This window comes from Ammospiza caudacuta, chromosome 15, assembly GCF_027887145.1.
Source record: "Ammospiza caudacuta isolate bAmmCau1 chromosome 15, bAmmCau1.pri, whole genome shotgun sequence".
Lineage (NCBI taxonomy): Eukaryota > Metazoa > Chordata > Aves > Passeriformes > Passerellidae > Ammospiza > Ammospiza caudacuta.
The window spans coordinates 8,758,864-8,770,516 of NC_080607.1; positions in this window are offsets into that span (position 1 = coordinate 8,758,864).

Consider the following 11,653-nt stretch of genomic DNA (forward strand, 5'->3'; position numbering starts at 1 on the left):
CTCTGCAGGTTGTGCTAAATTCAGTGGCAGATGTGCTGCTGCCCAAAATTGCTGAGCAGATGTGCTCAGTGAGAAGGTCCTGCAGCTAAACCATTTTTTCAGACTGGACGTTCACATCAGGAGAATTTACTTCAGGGGAATGTAACTCCTCAGCTGTACATATGGGTTTGCTGAAGCCAGTTCAAACACATTTGCTTATCACAAGGAGCAACATCTGGCTTGCTGGATTCTGCCCAACAGAAGTGCTAAAAATAAACCTTGTTCCCACTGTCCTTTTCCCCACATTAAAACTTCCATCACTGTGGAGTTCTGGCTGAGGTGTCCCCTTACCATGTGTCCCATTTCCAGTACATCTTGCCAGGTGTGTGCTGTGGAAAACCTTTTTCAGGACCTTTTTCCAGTTTACCAGCTCTCACCCTTCTTCCAGCAACAGAAGACATCCTTAGCACTCCTAAAATAATCCTTTTTCCCTAGCCCTATTCACAGAAACAACTCAGACACTTTTGCTGAGTCCTCTAGAAAAGAGACAGACTAAGAAGGTACCCAGCACAAAAAAAATCAGCTTAAGCTGTTTGTTTAAAAGAGGACAAAAGAATCTTTTAATGGGGAGTGCTGGGCCAGCACAATTGTGCATTGTGGCTCTGGAGCTGGCTGATATCTGGGCTCAGGGAAGAACTCCTTAACATGCAAATGGTTCTGTGAGCCAAAAAATATACTGCAAATATCAGGGGAGAAAGTGCTATTTTAGATACCAGATCTCCTGACTGCAGGAAGAAACTCAGAGATTTCAGCATTTACTGAGCAGATCAATACCTCTAAACTGAATCCATAAACTTCCCAGAGAAAACTCCTCCTCCTACACCACACTATCACTTTATACTTTTTTTTTTTTTTTTGCTGTATCACAAATCTGCCATGGATACTGGCTGAAAAGTCAAAATTACCCCAAAATACCAGCTCTAGATCCCCAAAGCATTTTTCTGAAATTATTCTCCATTCTTTCAATGAGAAAGGAACCTGTGCAACAGCTTCCAGAGTTAGACTCTTAATTTTCTATTTATTGACATTACCTGGTCAGAGACAGGCCAGTGCAGAGTGGACAAGTCCATTTTGACACTCACCTGAGCCCCCTCAGCCTTTTTATACTGACTCAGCAGCATTTATGTGTTAATTACACTGCTCCATCCTTTGCCCCAGTCTGGAAATTCTTTATTAAAAGCCCCCCCAACATATTTTCTACTGGTGGCCTTTACTCACACAGCTCCCAGTTGTTCAATACTGTGCCTTGAACCACTCCTCAGATATTCCCAGGTGTTTCTGAAGCAGCAGAGAGTCTTACAAGCACAGATTTTCCTACCCCACCTGTACCAAAGCTGGACTTTCCCATTTACAGACCTAGACCTGGGACTGAGCTCATTTTCATCCAGCACAAGCAAGGAGCTTCTAGAAACCAGCAAGACTCTCCTGGAACACAGCTGCCTTCACAGAGAGTACATTATTTTATCTTCTTTTACCCAGAGAGAGTGGAAGGCTGAGTCACCTTCCTCTCTCACTGCTTCAGAGAGGAAGACTTGGCTAAAGAAGCCCAAAAACAAAACCCTTCAATACACAAACCCTTCCTTCACCATCCTTTTTCCTTTCTTGAGCACCAAAATGAACAGATGCACCTAGGAGAGTCACTTCCATGTGCCTCCATATGTTTGGCTGAGCATTAACACTTTTCTCCTTTTATTCTTGTGGCTTTCTGCTGAAATCCAAGGTAACATCAGGCAGTGAGGAGACACATCCAGCTGACATCAGAGGTGGGATGGGAGGGATGGCATTTTCACAGGGCTCTGCTTGACAGCAGATACCTGGAACAGACTTGTACTGGGAAGAAAAGTGATTTGCTGACATTTTCAAATCAAGAGGATTCGGAAACAAGGTTGGAATAATTGCACGCTGCTGGGAAGATTTAACCTTGGAGTGGGTTCAGCAAACTCCATTTTCCTCAGGTTTTTCCCTATGATGGCACAAACAATAGCTTTCTGGTTCTTTTAAATGCCTTTAAGTGGTTAGAGAGAAGAAGTTACTCTAGGTGGAATTTCAATACATATAACTGCAGTGACTCATACTGTGGAAATTATTTATTTACACCTTTAAATTGGGTACTTTTACAAAGCTGACTGCTACTGAAATCAATGGAGATGCTTTGGTGCATTTCAACATTTCCCCATCTGCCTCTGTAAGTCTTCTGGTTTTACAACATTCTTTAAAATCAGGGGTTTGCCTGCCTTTCAGGCAAGGAATAAGTGAGGGCTAAGATATATCCATGCAATAAAGCACAGATGCTCATTGAACATTTGGAGGGGGAATGAACTGTGTCAGTTTTATTGAGGCTCTTGTGGACCAGGCTCACAAAGTCCACTGCAGCCCTGCTGTGCTTCTGCCCAAGCTCCCCAGAGGTGACATAAATCACCTGGGGTGTGCCCAGGGCAGTGACAACTGGGAAAACTTGTGTGACACCTCCAAACTGCCTCCAGCTGAATTGGAGACAGATTCTGTATATTTAGAAACCCTCATATTAATTTCCAGGCATTCATGAAATGGGGGGAAATAGTAAAAAACCAATGTCAATCTACCCTCCTTCCTATAGCTTTATGGATCTCCACGTCCTCCTCTGCTGTTTCCTTTCCAGGATGTCATGAAGGGAGTAATAGTAGTACAAATTATCAGACCTATTTAAAACAAGATATTATGGGTTTTAAATCTACAGCAACTGCAACAACCCCCTACAGAGTAACATTTGTATAAACTGTTGATGAAAAGGAACTTTTATGGGAAGTACAGGAGGAGAAAAATCAGTATATTTCCAGCTAATCAGATGAGAACAGTAACTACAATGTAATTATTGCAAGAAAGTTGTTCCATCTGTACTCAGGCAAAACTTTGCAGCATCCCTGCTATTTAAATCTGCAGTTTGTCCTTGCTGCAGATATAAAATATAACCATGACACAAGAACAAATGAGAAATGATGCCTTGTGGGAGAGTAAGTTTAGGCTGGAAATTAGAAGGATTCCAGCAGTAAAAGGAATGAAGTATTTGAGCATCCTTCAGTTTGGGGTAGGAAGAATAAAAAAGCCTAGATGGTTTTGTCTAGTGTGTCATTAACTCCACCTGATCCAACACAAAAAAAGATTTGCAGCAGGCTGTAGAAATTCGAGCTTTTGGACCGAAAACCATGACTCCTGAGCTGCTTGTGAATCCAAATCAATGTGTGGGGTCATAAAAGCAGCTGAGGGAGGTCTCCAAAGAGCCCTTGGAGGGCAGGTGTGTGCAGAGCTCGAAGCCTGGCATGGGCTGAGGCTACTGCAGCAGGAACAAGGGATGTGCCCCAGTGGGATTGCTGATGGCCAGGGGAAGCACAGGCAGGGCTCTCAGCCAAGGTGTGCACACCTGGTGTTGAAGATTGCAATGCAAGTTGTTTTCCATTACCATCTGTATGGCAGATTACCTTTGTCAAGTGGGCAGTTTGCCTTCTCTCTCTCTTTGAGTGACCACAATCACTCCTCCCTCGGGAGAGGACATCTGCTGATAACAGCTATTGAATGTCCCTGCATGGCTGATAAGAACTACAGCATCCCATTGGAAGATGTGAGCCCAGAGGGAGGAGCCAAGCATTCCTACCCAGATATAATCCAGAGGTTTTGAGACACCAGCACGGCTTCTCCACTGGATTCCCCAGAGGAACAGCAGCTGCCTCTCCTTCCACTGGATCCTCAGAGGAAGAATACATCCTTCTCTACAGGATCCCTGCTCCAGCAGAACCAGCCCTGACACTGCAGGAGGGCTGAGCCACAATTCCAATGGCACTGCTGCCAACACCCTGACCCACAGGGTGTCAGGTTGGGTTCTGACTCTGGCAGTGTTGTTCTAGTGTACTGCACTGTTTATTTTATCCTTTTATTTTCCTTTCCCTGTTATAGAACTGTTATTTCCTGCTCCCATATTTTTTGCCTGAGAGCCCCTTAATTTAAAATTTATAGCAATTGGGAGGGGTGGGGAGGGTGTACATTCTCCATTTCAGGGGAGGCTCCTGTGTTCCTTAGCAGGCACCTGTCTTTCCAAACCAAGACACCTGAGAAAGCCCAAACTGACATTACCTGGGCCAGATAAGCTGAGCTGTCATCTCCAAGGCTGCCAGCATTCACTTTTGAGAGAGTGACACTTGGAGAGAAAAAACCAGCTTTTGGTTTTGACCTTCACAACAGGGGGCAGAAGTCCATGTCCAACAAAATAATGTGCAATACCTTTAAAGCTCTGTGTGTGTGTTGATTGTAGGTTGGATTTTTTGTGGTTTATGTTTTTTTTTTTCTTTTTTGAGCTCTGGAGTAACTCCAGGTCACATAAAAGCCATCTCCAGCTGAGGCAGAAAAAGATCACAGCAAAGAAGCAGAGAGCAATTCTGTTGTGTGATTGTTTGACCTTGACCCTCTAATTGCGGTGGAGAAAAGGCCACAGAAAATGCCTTTGAGCCCATGCAGTTTGCAGGTACCCAGCAGGATGCAAGACACCTCATGCCAAAGCACAGCCTTGTGGTTAAATAGCAATCAAAATAGTCAGTATTTGCTGTGACAAACCTGGGGCAGGGAGCTTTTGATGCAGGAGGGGGAGAGCAGTGTGGGACCTGTTCCACTGCTGCTTTTGATTTAAGCAGTTTAGCAAATAACATTATTGCTAATCACTGCTCTTGTAGACCTGACCATGCAGACGGAAGAGAGATTTCCTCATAGAATCAGAGGCAAAGGAAGGGGGAAATTCAAATGAAAGGTGGGGGTGAAGAAGGTGCTGCCATGGCCACGTGAACCTGCGCCCAGAAATAAAATATATTAACTAATAAAGTGCTGTTCTGAGCCAGGGAGGCACGTGGAGGAAGACTCAGCTCCTTGCCAAAGAAGGTTAAAAGGATCCATCAGTTATAGAGAACTGTTTTAATTAAACACCTTTATCAAGGTTAGGCTTTTAAGCAGGATCAATTGGAATCATTGACAGCAAACACAGAAGACCACAGCAAGTAAACAACATTAAATGTTTGGCTCCATTGTGCCCACTGACTTCAGGGGTTTGGATTCAATTCTTTCCTGATGGGGCAGCAGACCAGGCTGGTATATTATGCCCACTCTGACTATAAAAACACAGAGAATCTTTATTGTTGCTATGCAACATTCCAACGTGGCAATTATTTGACAACTTTATGCCCCCAATGCCCTCAGTTTGTTTTGCTGTCTGCTGGCTGGAGCACCAGCTTCTACAGCTTCACTCACTTTCAGTCAGCATCACATTGCTGTCCTTCCCCTCTGTGTATGGGCAAGGTATTGCTGTCTCCAGAGCAAAAACAAACCAAAAAAGCCCCACAGAGCAAAACCCCAAACCCCATTGTTAGCACTCCATTCTCAGGACAAGGCTCACACCATGGAGCTGCTGCTCCATCTGGAAAGCAGCAGAGCTTTTGCCTGATGTTTTGTTTTGTTTTCTTCAGTGACAGTTTTATTACAGGAAGAATAATGAATATTTGTATTTGCAGCACTTGGCATGCCACTTGTGAGGTGGTGAAAAAGAATAAAAGTTGCATCAGAACTGATGCAGCTGCAGACCAAGCCATCCCTCTTTCCTCTCCTGCAGCCTCCCTCCTGCCCTTCTCATTCCTCCTGCAACTTATCTTCCTATTAATCTTATCTGCCACTGTTTCATGTAGGAAAAAAAAAAAATCTGGGAAGACTTTAAGCCATCTTCAGCTGGGCTCTACTGTGCAAGGCACTACCAACAAAGTTCTGCTCTTTAGATCTGACTTGTGAAAGTGAGACACGGAATTTGCAGTAAAGGACTTTAGAAACTACTCAATCAACTTTCTGGAGACAGGGAAGAAAGCTCCATGTGCTGAAGACTTGCACAGAGCTGTTAAAAAAGCAATCACTTTAGGAATCTGATGCCATGCATAGATGGTTTCAGGTAGCTGGAGGTGAGTGCATTTCCCCAATAAACTTAAGAACATCATCTGTGCCAAGCTGAAGGAGCAAAACTTTACAAATACCAAGCAAGAGGTCTCTGCAAAGCTGTCACAGCACCTTCCCCCTGAATATCTGAGTGGGCACATCCAGGTGTAGTCCCTGCAGGAGCACACAAAACCCTGAGCTGCATCTGAAAACACCCCAGGACCTGCTGATCAGGGAAGCTCCATCCCCAAAATGCCATGGTACAGCCTCTCCCTGGCAGCAGAATGTTGAAGATTGCCATGCAAGATGTTTACCATCTGTATGGCAGATTATCTTTTGTCAAGTGGGCAGTTTGCCTTATCTCTCTCTCTGAGTGACCACAATCACTCCTCCCTCGGGAGAGGACATCTGCTGATAACAGCTATTGAATGTCCCTGCATGGCTGATAAGAACTACAGCATCCCACTGGGAGATGTGAGCCCAGAGGGAGGAGCCAAGCATTCCTACCTGGATATAATCTGGAGGTTCTGGAACACCAGCACAGCTTCTCCACTGGATTCCCCAGAGGAACAGCAGCTGCCTCTTCTTCCACTGGATCTTCAGAGGAAGAATACATCCTTCTCTACAGGACCCCTGCTCCAGCAGAACCAGCCCTGACACTGCAGGAGGGCTGAGCCACAATTCCAATGGGACTGCTGCCAACAGCCTGACCCACAGGGTGTCAGGTTGGGTTCTGACTCTGGCAGTGTTGTTCTAGTGTACTGCATTGTTTATTTTATCCTTTTATTTTCCTTTCCCTGTTATAGAACTGTTATTTCCTGCTCCCATATTTTTTGCCTGAGAGCCCCTTAATTTAAAATTTATAGCAATTGGGAGGGGTGGGGAGGGTGTACATTCTCCATTTCAGGGGAGGCTCCTGTGTTCCTTAGCAGACACCTGTCTTTCCAAACCAAGACACAGAAGCAGACTCAGAGATTCCCAATCTCTGGCAAAGACAAAGAGTTCAATTTGCAGGACTTGAACTTGCTCAGATTTTTTTACAGTGACTAAAAGATATCTTGCTTTTATAACAGTTCTTTATATTGCCAACATACTTTGAAACACTCTTACAAAACTCTCAGTACCACTTTGATGTAAATAAGCAGACATATGCACAGTGATCTTTAACTCCCTTACCTCCACAAACCTTTAAGCTCCTGCTGGAACTTAGAGTGCCACAATGGTTATCAGCCTGTGAGGGGGCTCAGCAACAGAGAAAACAGAGCTGATCTTTAAAAAAAAAGGTTTCCATGACTGAAGAAATAACACCTCTTTCCATGCTCAGTGTAAATAATGCTGGGTTCAATGGGGACCCCTTGGGAGGGGAATCAATCCCACCCCCAGGAAATAAAGTGGTGCCATTTGTATGCTAAAAGAAGAGCAGCACAAGCCAGTTACAATAATGACCCATAAAAGTGAAATCACAGGAGCAGGGCTCTGGCTCTGCGATTTATACCTCTCCACTGGTAAATAATGGGGACTCTTGCTGTTTTTCTCTTTCTTGTGCAGGAGTTCCCATAATCTGAGCCAGAATTGAAAATGCAAAGTGAAACAGATGTTTGTCAGAGCCCTGGAACTGTAACTCTCTGCACCTCCAAGGGAAAGGTAACAGTTCACATTTAAGACCTGTCTATGCAATGCTAAATAGGGAAATTGCTAAAAGGTCACCAGCCTTCAGCAGTGCTGAGACACAGAAGTGTCACCCAGTGCTCAGCTCAGTGCCAGAAATGTGTTAACATCCCATCAGATCTCAGCTGAAATGCCACTATCTCAGCTGGAGTTTGGAGAGCAGTTACAGCTCATTCCCGCTCTCCATGTGCAGATCTTTGAGGACATCCTCACCCAGAGGCCCATCCTGCCCTGTGTGTGGTCAGGGAACAGAGTCTGGGGCTGTTTTCATACCTGGCATTTGAACCTCCACAGCTCTGCGCATCTGCTCCTGTAACAGCTCCACAGCTTTCTATCCTGAAAACACTGGCACAGGGCACCCAGAGCAGCTGTGGCTGCCCCTGGATCCCTGGCAGTGCCCAAGGCCAGGCTGGATGGGGTTTGGAGCACTCTGGGACAGTGGGAGGTGTCCCTGACACGTCAGGGGATTTGGAACAGGAACACCTTTAAGGTACCTGCACCCCAAACCATTCTGGGGCTCAAAAGGAGGAGCAGGGATCAGCCCAGGAGATACCTGGGGGTGCAGGAAGGACAGGCTGCCCTGCACAAGAGGCTGAAGGGAGGCACAGCACCAGGGAGAGACAAGCAGGTCCAGCAGACAGCCCAGGAGAGCCCACACGAGGGGAGGAAGAGTCAAGGCTGGGCAAAGAAAGCAAGGAGCAAGGCCAGGCTTAACATACAGAGCCCTGCCCAGGGAAGGGGAGATATTAACAGCCTAAGTTTAAATGCAGCCCCCAGGCAAGGGCTGGAGGCCCAGGAGGAGTTCAGCAGGACAATTAGAGCCTGTTAGGGCCCTGACAATAGCAACCCTAACACATTTGCCTGGCTCTAATATTCCAGTTCCACTGCTAGAGGAATTTACATTTTGTTTCTGCATCTCTCTGGAGGATCAGAAATTTTCTCTGCATTGTGTGAAGGAAAATGTGGGTCCCTGAGACATAAAGCTCTGCTGTGGGATCTCTTAGGGTGATCTGGGGGAGTCTGGTGATGGAATGTGGGGAGTCTGGTGATGAGATCTGGGATGTCTGATGATGTTAAGGCACACATAGCTTTGTGATATCCATTGAGGCATAGAAGTGAAGCCTCCATCTGATGCTGGAGCTCATACAAAGCCAGGAAAGAGTAGAACCAACTTCAGTTTTGGGGTGGATGAGCAGCTGCTGCAGTAGGGAGCTGTTTTCCCAGTCAGTGTTACTTGACTCTTGGGGGCTTGTTTCACTTCCAGCAATTAATCAGACTCACCCAAGTCACTTAGACACCCCTGTGCAGCTCAGAGTCTGACACAGAGCCCTTGTGGAGCTAAAATAAGCATCACAAAATTTTGTTTTGTTTTGTTTTCCTGAAGACATTTCATAAGTAACCAAAGAGCACAATGAAATTAAAAAAGCTGGAACTAAAAAATGTCTAAGGGACATTTTCATGTTTACCTTGTGTGCATTAAAATATATAATAAGGCTTTATGAAATAGGCTGTGTTTCCCCCGCAGACATTCCCAATGTGTAATAGGGCTCATTTGAATTGGAGAAAAGTCTTGGAATCACTCTAGACATAATCTTGGATCTATTCCAGTAAATTCAATTTATTTTGGACTATGCATGTGGGTCTGACTGAGCCTTGGAAGGTTTGGGAGGATTTTTAGAACCTCTGTGTTAGACTTTTATCTCTGTTACACAAGTGGGAACCTGAAACACTTGGATTTATAGTATGATATTCACTTCAGCTTTACATCTGGATACACCAAGTAAGATCATACTTTGGCTCCATCCCTACGTTTTCCTTTTTTTCAGTGCAGATGAGAGGGAAATACAACATTACAGCTCTTCATATGCATTGTATCCAAATGACATTTATGATCAAAAAGTAAAAAAATACCAAGAAAAGAAAAGACCACAAAAAAAAAGGAAAAAATATTCTTGTTTTTTAACTTAAGTTTCTCATGAAAGTCACTTAAGGTCTTGGAGCACTGGATGAAAGTGAAACTGCCTTCCACTGTCCACAAAGACTTTGAACTGGAGACAGTTGAATTTTCTACTTTATTTCACTCAAAGAACTCGGTTCCCTCCTCTTTGTGGCAGCCCCATCTCTGTCATGTGGCAGGGCTTTTTCTTTTATCTAACTAATAATGCAGAGGGAGGCAAAGCAGGCGTGTGGCTCCTGCACAGGAGGGTCTCAGGGCCTGGGGAGCCCCAGGAGATCTGGGGCTGGTTTATCTCCTCAGCCAGGGTGCGATCAGCCCTCCCTGCCAGGTGCCAGCCACAGGGAATGGTGCTGAAACTCAATCAGGTACCCCAGGATCCAGCAGCAAGGACTATGAATTTTAACATGCAATTACTGTTGCTTGAGACTGTTTCATTAGAGATGGACTTTTTTAATAGAGATGCCATGGGCAGGAGATGCAATTAGCAGCAGCTCGGCCCAAGTGAGCAGAAGTGGGGAGAGACTGGGATTGTTACTGCAGCTTGGTTTGTACAGAAAAAAATGGATAGGTGTCACAGATATGTTTTATGAAAAATCCTTTCCTTAGGATTATTTCCTCCTGAGAAGCTGGAGGCCTCAGGAACAAAATGTAAACATTGATTATCTGCTGCTGTGGAATGCAACAGGTGCATTTGTGATTGGTCTCATCTGGGTGTTTCTAATTAATGGCCAATCACAGTTCAGCTCAGACTCTCTGTCTGAGCCACAAGCCTTTGTTATTCATTCCTTCTTTTTCTGTTCTTAGCCAGCATTCTGATGAAATCCTTTCTTATATTCTTTTAGTATAGTTTTAATATCATATATATCATAAAATAATAAATCAAGCCTTCTGAAACATGGAGTCAGATCCTCGTCTCTTCCCTCATCCTGAGACCCCTGTGAACATGGTCATAGATAGGAGAGGTAGGAACTGGCTGTTTTTGTGGGTTTTAATTGTTTTATGCTTTGACTCAGAAAAAAGAGTTCTGCCTCCTTTTGCCAAAGAATGTCATCCCTAGAGGTTGACATATCTCAACCACAAAATGGAAGCCAAGCCCATCAACACACTCATTCATGAATTAAAGTTTCTTTTTCTTTGCTAGATGCATTTTACAATTATTATTAATCACCTGACAATAAGTTTGGGTGCAATGCTCCCCTTACAATGGTCCCCCAAAAAAACTCTCAGCTCCCTTTAGGCCAGCAGTTTCCTACAAACCCTCCACCAACTGCACAAATATAATTGCTTTTCCAGCAGGGAGCCTGCTGGAGAGAGCTGGCTCTGGCTGCCAGGTGTCTGAAGATGTGAATATATTGCCATGGTTAAGAACCAATGTGATTATGCAAAGCAGAGCTCTGTGCCTGGCTGGGAGTGCAGGCGGGTGTGGAGAAGAGGAGAAGGCAGGAGCTTTCCCTGGAATGTGACTGCCTTTCCTGAGAGAGTGAAAAATCTCTGCTGTCAACCAAATGCTCACAGGGTGCTAATGGAGAGTGGAATCTAAGCAGAAATTAAGGTTCAACCAGATTGCACAGGCTGGATCCTTAGTTGGTATAAATCTGTGCCTGCAGTGGATCTGACTGCAAATCTACTCCAGGCTCGGCTCATCCATCCCGAGCAGGTTCTTTGCTCGTGCACAGCAGCACAGAGGCTGGGTGGATATCTTCACAATCAGGGCCCATCACATCTCATTCTACCTGCAGACATGGCTCAAAAATGAGCTGCTCTGTACATCTCAGAGCAGCCTGGAGCTGATGCAAGAAAAGTCTCCTTCCTCGGCCATTGGACAAGCCAGAACAAACCAGAGCTGGGGCATCATGAACAAACCACAGCTGGGGCGTCGTGAACAAACCAGATCTGGGGTAGGTTTTGCACAATAGGTTTGTCCCCTTCCCATATTTCTTCCTCCTCCATTCCCTCTCCCTCTACAAATATGCCTTGGTGGGCCTAACACAACAAAGTGAGGAGCTGAAAAGTCAATGATACTTTAGGAAGACAGTGAGAGGTAGAGCAAAGTGT